The 15,095-nt window shown below is 32.9% G+C and overlaps 1 pseudogene; it reads right to left on the bottom strand.

Moving 5' to 3' along the window:
• Positions 1–12,895: 12,895 nt before the first annotated feature.
• Positions 12,896–13,849, bottom strand: LOC138917779 (olfactory receptor 2T33-like; annotated as a pseudogene).
• Between the last annotated feature and the right edge of the window lie 1,246 nt (positions 13,850–15,095).

Below are 15,095 nucleotides of genomic sequence, written 5' to 3'. Positions count from 1 at the left end.
AATTTGAATGGATGAACACACAATATTTATCAAATTAAATAAAATGTAACCATAAAGTTCTGACTAAACAATCCATTTTTCTCACTGCTAACAAGTATTAAAACCCTATAAAAAATATATTTAAGAATTTTTTTATTTTACTATTATGGGTTCAAACTCTTGAGTTATTTATTTTTTATAGATGAAGTTTTCCATATGTAAATCACATCTGTTCTACATTATATGAATAAAATTATTTATTTTCCTTTTATTAGGAACTATTTGAAAACAATGTTATATTTATTTTTGTGAGAAAGATTTGCCCTGAGCTAACATCTGTTGCCAATCCTCCTTTTTTCTTTCTTTTTTTTTTTTTTGTTTTTTTGCTCCAGGAAGATTAGCCCTGAGTTAACATCTGTGCCAATCATCTTCCTCTACTTTGTATTTTGGATGGCTCCACATATGGCTGATGAGTGGAGAAGGTCTGCAGTTGGGATCTGAACCTGCAAACTCCAGGCCACTGAAGTGGAGCACACAGAACTTTAATCACTCAGCCATGGGGCTTGGCCCCAGTGTTTTATTTCTTGACATGCAAATAGTCTTTTACTCCAAGTGCAATATTTTATTATAGTATTATCTATTAAGATTGTGTATTCTGAAATTGTTTTAAATATGAGGGCTGACTCTGTGCTTAATTTTTGACAGTGACTTCTTGGTGTTGTTTTATAGCTCTTGTTATTATTTAAATGGATGTTGCTCTCTTAGTCCTGCATTGCTATATAATTGCAGTGGGAGAAAGGGAACTTTCAAAAAGGTCTTAAAACAATGATAGAGGAAAAGGAGCACCACAAAGCTAATGCCTAATGCAAAGATCACCACAAAACCTAAATAATTTAATTCAGGTAATTCAGGGTTAATAAAATTCATAAGCAGGAATTTACACATTGATATAATGAATTATATTAGTAATCTTTAAAAGTAAAATATACTTCTAAAATCATATAGCCCATTCTATGTCAATGAAGACAGCCTGAGGTAGTCAACATCACCGGCGGAGGGTGAAGGATGAGGAATCTGACCAGATACTGAAGGTCAGAGATCTGATTAAACTGACTTAGTAGGGTTCTCGCTAAAACTGATTTCACAGGAAATTACACAGATAAGCCTAGGAGAAGGTTCAAGGGCCTGAATAAGGTTTGGTCAAGTAAAGAATCCTTGTGACAGTTTCTGTTGTTGAATCTAGAGTTCAGTTTGAATAAAGTAGTGATGAAATATTCTGTAAATTAATAGAAACTAAAATGTCATAGCATCCAAATGCAATACACAAATCTTGATTGGATTTTGATACAAAAAATAATAGCCACAAAACACACTTTTAGAAAAAGCAAGAGAAGTTTGACTATTTCCTGGTCATTAGATATTAATGTAGTGATTTTATTAATTTCCATAGATTCCATAATATTATTGTGATTAAATATATTATTGTATTTGTTCTTAGAACATAGTTGTTAAGATCTTTAGAAACAAAGTGTGATTATTACAAAATAATGTTAAATGCCTCAATGCGTCGAAAAGATAAATAAAATTTGGTACATATTAAACTTACAGCTTAGAAGGAGGGTGTTTTGGTAATTATTCTACTATTTCCGCAGCACTTCTGTATAAATATTCTCATAAACTCTTGGAGAAAAATCAAAAGGAGAAAAATGATCAGATTGAGAATAATAAGAGACATTCAATTGAAATTACTAAGGAAGTAGTTAAGTATAAGAATGAAGATAGGGGAGAATCAAGGTCATATAACCTGAAAGTCGTCAGTTATAGGTGGTAGCTGAACTCATGGGCCTAGAGGAGATCACAAAGTGAGTGTTGATAGAGAAGAGAGTTGTGGACTGACCTAGGGTGTTGCAACAAGTATATGAAGACTATTCATTAAGAAGATTGCAAAGGGAGATTCAATTATGTAGGAGAGAGTGAGGTAAGCAAAACAAAGGAAACGTAAATTGCTTAAAGAAAAAGGGAAACAAAGAGTGGAAAATCTCAATGAAAGCAGTTGTAAGGCAAAGACTCAGACTGATCATTTACTTAACATTTATGGTATCAGTGACCTTATAAATGGTACTTTCAGTAAAATTAATTTGAAGGTTCACTTTATTCACCTCCGTATATAAAGTGTTTGGATTGTGTGTAAAAACTTATCTATCCTGTCTCCCCGTTCTGAGAAAATGTCATGCAAGAGGTGCTACTATGGGAAAATGATGGTGGCTTTAAGCATAACTCCTTAGAAGGGGAAACATTGAGTAGGGTACTTTTGTCTGCCCCCATTCTGGTCTGCACTGGTCTGGAATGTGGAAAGAAATGGCAGAAGTTGTAGTGGCCATTTGGTGACCTAAAGCAACTGTAGGATGAAAGGTATATGCTAGAGTTAGAAAAGCAGAGAAGGAGAAATTGACTACGAAATTGATAATGTGCATCAAACATTGTGTCACAGGGATGTTCAGTTTGAATTTCTCTTAACTGAGAGATAAACAAAACTTTGTAAAGCTTAAGTGGCTACTATCTCAAGTCTTTTGCACCAGGAGCTGAGTAAAGTCCCTACCACACACACACAACTTTCACATCTGGGTATACCTTTCAACCTATGAATAAGAATAAGTTAGAGTTGGTACTAAGAGTTTGTCATACTTTTTCAAGACACCTTTCATTTTTACAACACAAAACATTTCTACAACTGTTTGAAATTTCACATATGCAAGTCATACATAGTGAATTTACACAGATATTTTTATCATCAGCTTTGACATAAAATAGCCACTGAACCCCTTTTATTTGACAATTAATATTTGACTGTAGTATCTCCTTTCTGAATATATATCTTTACTTGAACAAACAGTTGACTCTCATAATTTAGGACAATACTGGAAAATCTTTTGTCTATGATTATTAACCTTGGTCATTTATCAATGTTATCAAGTGTGTCAATATTCTGGGAGATTTGGAGGAAAGAGAAAAAGTATAAAAATGTTTATCAAATATCATAGAAATAGCAAAAAGATATTTCCTCTTGATCAGGTTCAAATTTACAAAGTGACTTTTTGAAAGATTGATGAAGTCTCTCCTAAGAAGTAGACCTGATTATTCAACGGTTTGCCCCTTAATTTTGGTATAGGCATGGCACCAATGCAAGCAATAAAAGCAAGCTATATATCAATAAATATATTTTATAACAGTTTCCTTAAAATTTGATAACCATGTGCCATAGAGCAATATTAAGGAAAAGGAATGCCTATCCAGTTTGTGGCTAGCTCTGGTTCCATATAATACAATTCTAAAATTACTCTTTTGCTAGCAAAGATTTGCTGGCTCAGAGATGCCAGGACTGAATTATGTCTTCAATTTTATTGTTTATTCTCTTACGATTCAACATGGCTGCTGTAGTCAAAGTTGTCATATCTTTATTTCACATAATAACAAATAAAAGGTAAGGAGGGACAAAAGATAAATACCAGCTATGTCGTGACTTTTTAAAACTGCTCAAGAGCCTCAGTTGATATTTATTTACTTAAAAAAAAAAATAAAGGTTTTTTCCAAGTTTTGTACATGTCTATTCTACATACATAGAGATTCTGTTAGATAATTAAATGTGAAGAATGGATATGGAGTTGAAAAATAGTAGTCTTTGCACCAATATGCTTGAAAACACAAAAAATGATATATATATATCTTAAATAGAAAATATCTACAGTTTCTATTAATAAAATGATGATGAAACTTGCATTTTCCTGAAAGTCTTGTGCTGTGGTTAGAAATGAGAAAATTAATTTTTGCTATACACAGAATGTTTCATCCAAAAGAAATGGAGCACACATTTTTCTCAAGCACACACAGAATATTCTCAAGGGTAGATCATATGTTAGGGAACAAAACAAGTTTTAATAAATCTAAGTGGATTGCAATCACATCAAGCATCTTTTTTTACTACAATTGTATGTAATCAGAAATCAATTGCACAAAGAAAACTGAAAAAATTACAAATGTGTAGATTAAACAACACACTATTAGACAAATCAGTCAAATTAAAGCTCCAAAAAGAAATCAAAAAATACCTTGAGACAAATGAAAATGGAAACATAACATACCAAAACACATGAGATGCAGCAAAAGCAATTCTAAGAGGAAAATTCATAGCAATAAACAACTGCCTTAAGAATCAAGAAAAGCCTCAAACTAATAAGCGAATTCTACACCTCAAATAACTAGAAAAAAAGAACAAATGAAGCACAAAGTTAGTAGAAGGAAGAAAACAAAGTTTATTGCAGAAATTAATGAAACAGAGATTAAAATGAAGAGTGAGAACTAATGAAACTAAAAGATGTTTCTATGAAAACATAAACAAAATGACAAACCTTTACTTAGACATACCCAAAAAGAGATGACTCAAAGAAATAAAATCACGAATGAAAGAAGAGGTGTGAAAAATGATACCACAGAAATACAAATAATCATAAGAAATTACTATGAACAATTATATGTCAACAAATTGGACAATGTAGGAAAAAATGGATAAATTCCTAGAAAAATACAACTACTAAGATTGAGTCATGAAGAAATAGAAAATATGAGTATATCAGTTACTAGTAAGGAGATTGAATCAGTAATCAAAATCCTTGCAAAAAAGAAATGTCCAGAACAAGATGGCTTCATTGGTGAGTTCTATCAAACATTGAAAGAAGAACACTGATCCTTTTCGAACTCCTCCAAGAAATAGAAGAGAAGGAAACTGTTGCAAACTCATTTTACGTAGCCAGCATTATTCTGATACAAAAATGACATAAAGATGCCACAAGAAAAGATAAATACAGGCTATTATCTCTGATACACATAGTTGCAAAAATCCTCAACAAAATACTAGGAAACCAAATTCAACAATACATTAAAAGGATAATACACAAAAATCAAGCGGGATTTATTCAAAAAAATTGAAAGATGGTTCAACATCTGCCAATCAGTCAATGTGATATACCATATTGACAAAATAAGGGATACAAATAATATGATTTTCTCAATAGATGAAGAAAATGCATTTGAGAAAATTCAACGTCCATTTGTGATAAAAACTCTAAACAAAGTCAGTATAGAGGAAACTTATCTTAGCATAATAAAAGCCTAATGTGACAACCTCACAGTTAACATCATACTCACCAGTGGGGAAAAAAAGGCTTTTCCTGAAAGATCAAGAACAAGGCAAGGATGCCTACTTTCATCATCTTTATTCAATGTAGTGGTGGAAGTCCTAGCCAGAGCAATTAGGCAATAAAAAGAAATAAAATTATCCAAAATACAAAAGAAGTAAAACTGTCACAATTTGTAGATGATGTAACATATATATATATGTTACATATATATGTATATATATATATGTATATACCCTAAGACTTCATAAAAAACTAATAAATTAATTCAATAAAGTTGCAAGATACAAAATAAATATGCAAAAAAAACTTTTGTGTTTCTACATACTAATAATGAAGTATCTAAAAAGAAAGTAAGAAAAATTGTCATTTACAACTCAACAAAAACTAAAGTATCAAGGAATAAATTTTAAAAAGAAAATTAAAGATTTCTACTCTGAATTTTAATACATTGATGAAAGTAATTGAAGAGGACACAAATAAATGGAAACATATTTCATGCTCATGGATTCAAAGAATTATTATTATTAAAGTGATCATACTACCCAAGCCAATTTACAGATTCAATTTATTCCTTATCAAAATTCCAATATTTCTTTGTGAAAATGAAACATTTTGTATCATAATTGTAATGATGTTTACATAAATCTACACATAGTAAAATTTCATAAAACTCTATACTTACACTCACACACGTGTATATAAAAACTGACAATATTTGAATGAGTCTGCACGAGTCAACAGTATTCTACCAAAATCATTTTACTGTTTTGTTTTAAAGATTATCACTTAGCTAACATCTCTTGTGAATCTTTCATTTTTTATCTTTTTGTTCATTTCCCCAATGCCCTCCCATACACAGTTGTATATTCTAGTTGTAGGTCCTTCTAGATCTGCTATGTGTGACAACACGTCAGCATGGTTTGATGAGCAGTGCTAAATCTGTGCCCAGGATCCAAACTGGTGAAACGCTGGACTCCTGAAGCAGAGCGTGTGAACTTACCCACTTAATCACGAGGCTGATCCCTTTCCTGGTTATGATAATGCACTGTGGATATGTACTGTGTAATCATTAGGAAAAGCTGAGTGAAAGATACACAGGAAATCTTTGTACTACTTTTGCAACTGTATGTGATTCAAACAAAAATATTTCAACACAAAATTGTAATAAGAGAAGCAAAAAATTCAGAAATTGTTAAGCTGTTATTTTTCCATAAACTTATGTAAAGATCTACTGTAATCTTAATTTAGAAATGTCAGCAATTTTGTATGTGAAAATGCAAGCAGATCCTAAAATTTCTCCCGGAGGACATCAGCAAGATTTTTGAATAAGTTGTTCCTGAATTCATTCCCCATCACCAAAAGACCAAGAGGCAACTATACACAGAAAAATATCTTTGTGAACGTCCCAGACACTGGAGGTCAGGTTAAAGCAACTCCTTGGACCATAGAGACAGAGAATGACCACACAAAATTGGTCAAAAGAGCACTTTCACTTGTACTAATTTTCTCCTCCTCCCAGGCCAGCACAGCACCTGAGAGCTACCATAGGCCTACAGTTTCTCCACTGGGAAGGCAAGAGCCAAAATTGACATCCAGCTTTTACAGAGTTCTGGAACACTTTTTAGAAAGCCCACTTGTGTCTTCCTTCATGGAGATCACTGGAGAATCAGCAGGGTTGGACCACAAGCAATTTGATAGACAGAGAGTGGAAGGCTTACAGCAACAAGCATACAGATATTAGCAGACTAAATTTCTGCAGGTAATGGCCAGGATCTCAGTCAGTTCTGCTTGCTTTTGGTCCCCAGCTTGCAGTCATACCTAATCACAGAGTCCAACCAGAAGTAGCACCTTGCTGTAAAACACAGGCTACTACTCCAACTGACCAGAGGTGATTGAGAGTCCAGCTTGTGGCCCCATCTGACTTTGGAGCACAGTCTACAGACCTGTCTCAACAGGAAGCACAGTCTGTAGCCCTGCTTGAACATGGAGCCTAGCCAACAGTCACTCCCCTGACCTCAGAGTACAGGCAGAGGCTTTGCCAAATGAGGGTCCTCAACAGCACATCCCACAAACCTGAACATGCTACCAGAAGAACTATCTATGACTCCAAAATGAGCTTAATGATAAAAGTTTCTGCCAAAGTAAATCTGTAAAGTATGGAAGAGAAGAACATTTACTCAAATATGTAGGTACCAATGCAAGGATCAGAAAGAATCTGGTAAACATGACACTAATAAAGGAAACCATTATATCTCCAATAAGTGATCCTAAAGAAACTGAGATCTATGAATTGTCATATGAAGAATCATATTAATCCTTTAAAGGAGTTCAGTGAAATACAAGAGTTCACAGATAGACAACTAAACAAAATTAATAAAACAATGCATTAATAAAATGAGGGTTCCAACAAAGAAATGTAAACCATCAAAAAATAAATTCTAAAGCTGAAGAATACAATGATTGAGCTGGAAAATTCAATAGAGAGCTTCAATAACATACTTGAACAAGAAGGAAAAAGAAAATAGTAAACTCAGAAGAAGTCATTTAAAATTGCACAATCATGGAAGCAAAAAGAGAAAAGGGAATGAAACAGAGAAAAGAAAGCCTATAGAACTTATAAGCACTTTTCCAGCAAAACAATACACACATTATGGGAATTTCAGAAGGAGAAGAGGGAGAGATAAAGGGATATGAAATCTATTGAAAGCAATAATGAATGTAAAATTTCCAAACTTGGGGAGAGAAATGAATATTCAGGTTCATGAAGATTAAAGGTCATCAAATATGTTTAATCAAATATGGGCTATACCAAGATATTTTATTATTAAATTATCAACACTCAAAGACAGAGTATTTTGAAAGCAGCAACAAAGAATGACTTCAAATTCAATGGAGTCTTATGGATCCTCCATAACACTATCAGAAGTTTCTTAGCAGAAATCTTGTAGCTCAGGAAAATCTGTGATGATATACTCAAAATGTTGAACGGAAAAACGTCAACAAAGAATAATACCTGTCAAAGCTATCCTTCAGAAATGAAGGACATGTAAAGACATGTCCAAAAGAACTAAAGATGAGGGAGTTCATCATCAACAGACCTGCCTTAGAAGAAATGATGGAGAGAGTTCTTCAAAATAAAATTAAAAGCCTCTAATCAACAATAGAAAACCAAATGAATGTATAAAACTCACCAGTAAAGTTAACTATATAGTCAAATTCAGACTCTGAAATATTGTAATGGTGGTTCATAAATCCTTTCCAACTCTGATTTAGCAGTTAAACAGCAAATGTATTCAAAATAACGAAAACTGCAATAAATCCTTAGTGAATGCACAATATTAAAAATATAATTATGACATTAATAATCTAAAATTTGAAAGAGGGATAAGAAAAAATATGATGTTACTATATACTATCAATGTTGAGTTGTTATTAGCTTAAAATAGGATGTTATTAGATATTTTATGTAAGCTTATAGAAAACACAAGCAAATGTCTTTAGTAGAAGCACAAAAGGTTAAGGTTAAGTAATCACAGAATTACACCATAAAATTTTATCAAATTTTGAAGGACGACAGCAAGAGAGAAACAAAAGAAATCCAAAATAGTCAGAAAACAACTAACCAAATGGCAATAGTAAGTCCTTACCTATCAACAGTTACTTTAATCATAAATAGATTAAATTCTCCAATTAAAAAAAGAAGACTGCAGGGCCCACTTGGTGTCATAGCTGTTAAGTTCAGGCACTCCACTTCAGCAGCCTAGGGTATGCTGATTCAGATCCCAGGTGCAGACCTACGCACCACTTGTCAAACCATGCTATGGCAGGCGTCCCATATACAAAGTAGAGGAAGATGGACACAGAGGTTAGCTCAGGTCTAATCTTCCTCAAAAATAAATAGATAAATAAAATGCCTGAATGTATAAATAAAACAAAATTAAATGATGCTGTGTACAAGAGACTCACTTTAGCTTTAAAGGTGCACAAAGATTGAAAGGGTATGGATGCAAAAAGGTATTCCAAGTGAATGGTAAGCAAAATAGAACAACTGTAGCTATACTTATATCAGACCAATTAGATGTTAAGCTAAACATTACCAAAAAGATAAATAAGGTCATTACACAACAATAAGGAGGTGAGTTCATCAAAAAGATACAACAGTTATAAATATTTATTCCTCCAACATGAGAATTTAAATACATAAATATATAAATATACAAAGCAAACACTAACAAATCTAACTAAACTAAATGGAGAAATAATCAGCAATACAATAATATTAGAAGATTTTAATATCCCACCCTCATCAATGGATAGACCCTCCTGATAGAAAATCAATAATGAAATAAAAGATTTGAACAACGCTTCAGACAATTGACCTAAAAGACATATAGAACACTTCACCCAATTGCAGCAGAACATACATTTTTCACAACTGCACTCAAAACATTCTGCAGAATAAATCAAACAATAGACCAAAAAACAGATCTCATCAAAATCAAGAAGACATAAATTATATTAAGCATCTTTTCCAACCACACTGGTATGAAGTTAGAAATCAATAAAAACAGGAAAGTAAGAAATTTACAAATGTATGGAAAGTAAACAACACATTGTTAGACATCTAAAAAATCAAAGAATGAATGAAAATCATAAAAAATATCTTGCAAAAGATGCAAACACAGCTTAACAAAATTTATGGATTGCAGCAAAAGCAATAACAAGAGGCGAGTTTAAAACTATAAACACAAACATAAGAAAAGATATCAAACAAGCAACATAACATTACAACTCGGGGAACTAGAAAAAGAAGAACAATTCTAGCCCAAAGTTACCCGAAGGATGGAAACATCAAAAACTAGAGCAGAAATTTATGAAATAGAAAATAGGAAAACAATTGAAAATATGAATAAAAGTAGGAGTTTTTTTTAATGATTAGCAGAAGTGACAAAACATTAGCTAAATTAACAACACCAGAAAAAAAAAAAATCCAGAGGACCAAAATAAAAATAATTAGAAGAGAGGACAGTACAAATGATGCCACTGAAATAGAAAGATCGTAAGAAACTAATATAAACAATTATATGCCCACAAATTGGATAACATAGAAGAAACGGATAAATTCCTAGAAATATACACCTACAAAGACAGAATCATAAAGAAATAGATCTAAACAGACCGATAATGAGTAAGGAGCTAGAAGCTGTGATCAAACATCCCAAAAAAGAAAAGTCCAAGATCTGATTGTATCACTGGTGAATTCTACCTAACAATTAAAGAAGAATTAACACCAATCCTTCTTAAAATTTTCCAAAAGTTTCAAGGACAGAACACTCTCAAATTTATTTTACTAAGCAAGTACTACTCTGACACTAAAGCCAGAAAAAGACACTAAAATATTTAAAGATACAAGCCAATAACTTTGATAAATATAGATGCAAAACTTCTTAGAAAAATACCAGCAAGCTGAATTTAGTAGCACGCTTAAAGGATCGTACATTACTATCACGTGGCACTTGTCTCTGGGATACACAAATGGTTCAACATATGCAAATCAATAAATGTGATACACTGCATTTGTAAAATAAAAGGTAAAAATTTTATTCTCCTCTCAGTAGATACAGAAAAATTATTTGAACAGTATTAACTTTCTTTTATAATAAAAGTTCTCAACTAATAGTGTAAAGAAATAATACACCTAAATATAATAACGGTCATACATATAAAGTCCATGATTAACATAATATCCAATAGTGAAAGTGTGTGATCTTTTCATCTAAAATGTTGAACCACTAAATGATGCACATCTTCATCTCTCCAATTCAACATAGTACTGGAAATCTTAGTGAGATCAATTAGTTAAGAAAAAGAAAGAAAGACATCAAAATCAGAAAGTTAAAGTAAATTTATTTTCTGTTTGGAGATAGCATAATTTTATGTGGGAAAATCCTAAAGACTCAACCAAAATATTCTTACAATAAATTAAATTAGTAAAGCTATTGGATGCAAAATCAATCAACACAAGAAAATCAATTTTATTTCTAGACATTAACACTAATATATATGAAAAAGATATTTAAAAAATCAATCCTATTTATAATACCATCAAGAATATATTTATGAATAAATTTATGCAAGGAGGGGGAAAGCCTATATACTATAAAGTATATGAACAATTTTGAAAGACACAAACAAACAGAAAGACATCTCATACTCGTTGTTCAGTGAGTTAATATTGTTAAAACATCAATACTATGCAAAGCCATCTATATATTCAATGCAGACTCTATCAAAATTCCAATAGTATTTTTCACAGAAATAGAAAAAATATCCCCAAATTTGTATGGGATCACAAAAGTTGCTGAATATTCAAAGCAATGTAGAAAAAAATAACAACTGGAAGCATCAGAAATCACTTTCTGATTTCAAACTATATTACAAAGCTATGCTACTCAAAACTAGATGGTGCTGACATAAAAATAAATATATACAATGGAACAGAGTTGAGAGCCCAGATATAGACCCAGGCATGTGTGGTTTACTAATTAATATTTGACAAGGGAGCCAAGAATGCCTAATGAGAAAAGGATTTTCTCTTCAATAAACAGCATTTGAAATATTGGATATTCGCACAAAATTAAATAAAATTTAACACCTATCTTACCCCACTCACAAAAATTAGCTGGAAGTGGATGAAAGAGTTTAATGCAGCATGTGAAACCATAAAATCCTCAGAAAACAGGGTCTTAGGAGGGCTTGACATTGGTTTTGACATTAATATTTTTGGACATGAAACAAAAAGCACAAGCAAAAAAAGCAAAAATCAAGAAGTAGGATGGCATCAAACTAAAAACCTTCTTCACAATAAAATAATCAACAAAATGAAAAGGCAACATACTAAAAAAAATTGCAAATATCTGATGAGAGGTTAATATCAAAAATGTATATGGAACTCCTATAACTTAGTAGCAAAAATACAAATAACCTGATTTAAAAAATGGACAAGGACCTGAATAGATATTTTCCATAAAAGACATACAAAGGACAAAAAAAAATACATGAGAAGATGTTTAATGCTACTAATCACCATGGAAATTCATATCAAAACCACAATGGTTGTACCACCTCACATCTGTTAGAATGACAATCATCAAAAAGACCAGAGATTACAAGTGTTGCTGAGGGTGTGAAGAAAAGAGAGTCTTGTGCACTGTTTTTGGTAATGTAGATTGGTAAAGCCACTATGGAAAACTGTATGGAGATTTCTCAAATAATTAAAAATAGAACTATCATATGATCCAACAACTCAACTTATGGGTATATTTCCAAATAAAATGAAATCAGAATCTCAAAGAGATATCTGCACATCCATTGCAGGATTATTCAAAATAGCAAACACCAGGAAACAACTTAAGTTTCATATATATATATATATATATACACACACACACACATATATATGTGTATATATATATCATGCAGTTGTTATTAGGATACAAAATAACATATAAAAATTGCTTAGTGTGTAGCATAGCAAATAGTAACTGCTTAAGAATTAGTATCTCTCAGTATGGTAGTCTCAGGTAATTCTTAACAACTTCCTATTATACTGATCAATGAATTTAACTTTCCCTTCATGCATTACTGAAGGAGAGAGAATTACAATATGTTTAAATGTTGATGACTTCAGGAAATTAAACTCATTTAGCATTGTATAATCTTCAATAGTGACACTGAGTTTGCTGGCATTTTAAATTTGCACATTTCTCCAGTCACCTTTTCAAGGCTCCCTTGACCACACTGTTCCTCGTACTGTAGATGAGGGAGATCAGCACAGGAGTGAAGATAGTGTAGAACGCTGACACAACCTTATCGTGGTTAGCTGATCTGTAGGATTTGGGTCTCATGTAGGTGAAAATGGCAGCTCCATAGAAGAGTCCCACCACAGCCAAATGTGAGGAGCAGATGGCAAAAGCCTTCTTGCAGACTTCTCTAGAACACATGTGGAGAACAGCTACAAGGATGAGACTATAGGAGGTCAGGATGAGAGTTAAGGGTCCAAGAGCATTAACACACAGCGGATATACATGACATACTCAGACAGATGTGTCAGCACAAGCCAAACGCACCAGCATGCGGGCCTCACCAAAGAAATGATCGATGTCACGTGCACTGCAAAATGGGAAGCTCAGGGTAGCAGCAGCCTGCATGAGCCCATCAGCTGCACCCAGGAACCAAGACCCCAAAATCATTCTCAGGCATAATTCCTGGCTCATGAAGAGAGGGTATTGCAGTGGGTGGCAAACAGCCACATAGCAGTCATAAGACATTGCTGCTAAAAGGAAACTCTCACCAGCATCCAGTATGATTGAAACAAAGATCTGCAACCCACAGTCAACAAGGGAGATGGACTTCTTGTCAGTCAAGTAGTCAGCAGCCATTTTGGGCACAATGGTGGTAACCAGCATCACATCCATGAGGGAAATTGGGCTCAGTAGGAAGTATATAGGTCTGTGGAGCCGCAGGTCCCAGTAAATGAGGAGAAGCATGAGGGCATTGCCCATAAAAGAAGCCATGGCCATTGTCAGCATCACCACGAAGAGAAAGAGGTGGGGTCCTGTGTGTTTAAAGAGTCCTAGAAGAATGAAGTCTGATGTTGTGTTTCTCTTCTCCATGATTTCTTCTGGCGTGATTCTGTCAATGGAAAAATAGAGAAGGAAGGGACTTTCATCATCTAACAATGTTAGTCTATCTTCATAACTTCTGGACATGTGCTGGGTATGAAATTCAGGGTTCTGATTCAAAGCCCTACCCTCCAGTCAATATGGCTCTTGTTGACCTATCATCCCACTTTTTTTTTAACTCAACCTCTTAATATTTTAAATAAGGTTAGTCTATATATTTCACAGAATGACATATTGGTTGATTGAGATAATGGACCAAAATGGATCTAAAGTAAAAAAATTGTCAAGGGCTATAAATTATAAATAGTTACTTTGGCCAATTTTATATTGTTTAATAATTATTATTATTGTGCTTTCATTATGTGTACTGAAACGAAATTTAACAAGTTGAGAAAATAAACACTCATTTAAAAGTTTGTCATTTACATTTGTCTGAGTCATAGATGATTTCTTTTCAAATTTTGGAAAATTTAACACACTCAAATTAGTTCTTTTTTTAATAAACAAGAAAATAAAGTTGTTTCACTATGGGCTACAAGGACCACAGAAGGGAACAGACGAGTATAAGTAAAACAAAATTTCCCCACTGAGGGAAGATAATGTCCCCAATAACTGATGAAAATATTCTTAATTCCTCTCATTAAATAACTATTTTTATTTGCCTGATTTTTAAAATGTAGGTATTCTAGTTCATTACTCTCTTTTCTGAAATCTTTGGTGTATTCCCACCACACTTGGAATAAAGTGCAGATTTCTTTCCCCAGCTTACTAGGACTTGGAGCCATGCCATACATATCAATTCACCGCACAATATACTGCCATGGAGACTTGAAGGATCAGATGAGTATGAAAGGAAAGCATCTTTGATGTCAATAAATGCTTGGAGGGAATAGCAATAGCTACGATGATGAGTAAGGTGATTAAAAAGAAAAGGAAAGTATTTTAAAACAATCTTATTACCATGGAACATAATTATTAGTCACATGTAAAGTATAAATATATCTTAAAAAATATTTTAAAAATACCTAAATTAGATATTTGGCCTATCTTCTGAGGATAGTTGTTTAATATTTAACAAAACAGATCTATTTTCTTAGGAGACACAAGCAAAATGACTGAGCCCACAGAAATGAACATGGCTTTATTAGGAAGGGTTTCTAGGTTGAGAGCTGTTATACATTGAACATAAGTAAGATTTTTTCAGTGTTTGCCATTTTTCAAACTGCATACTAAGAGC

The sequence above is a fragment of the Equus caballus genome, chromosome 15 (genome assembly GCF_041296265.1).
Source record: "Equus caballus isolate H_3958 breed thoroughbred chromosome 15, TB-T2T, whole genome shotgun sequence".
NCBI classification, from domain to species: Eukaryota; Metazoa; Chordata; class Mammalia; order Perissodactyla; family Equidae; genus Equus; species Equus caballus.
The sequence above is the reverse complement of the archived record's forward strand: the minus strand, read 5'-3'. Positions and strand labels throughout refer to the sequence as shown.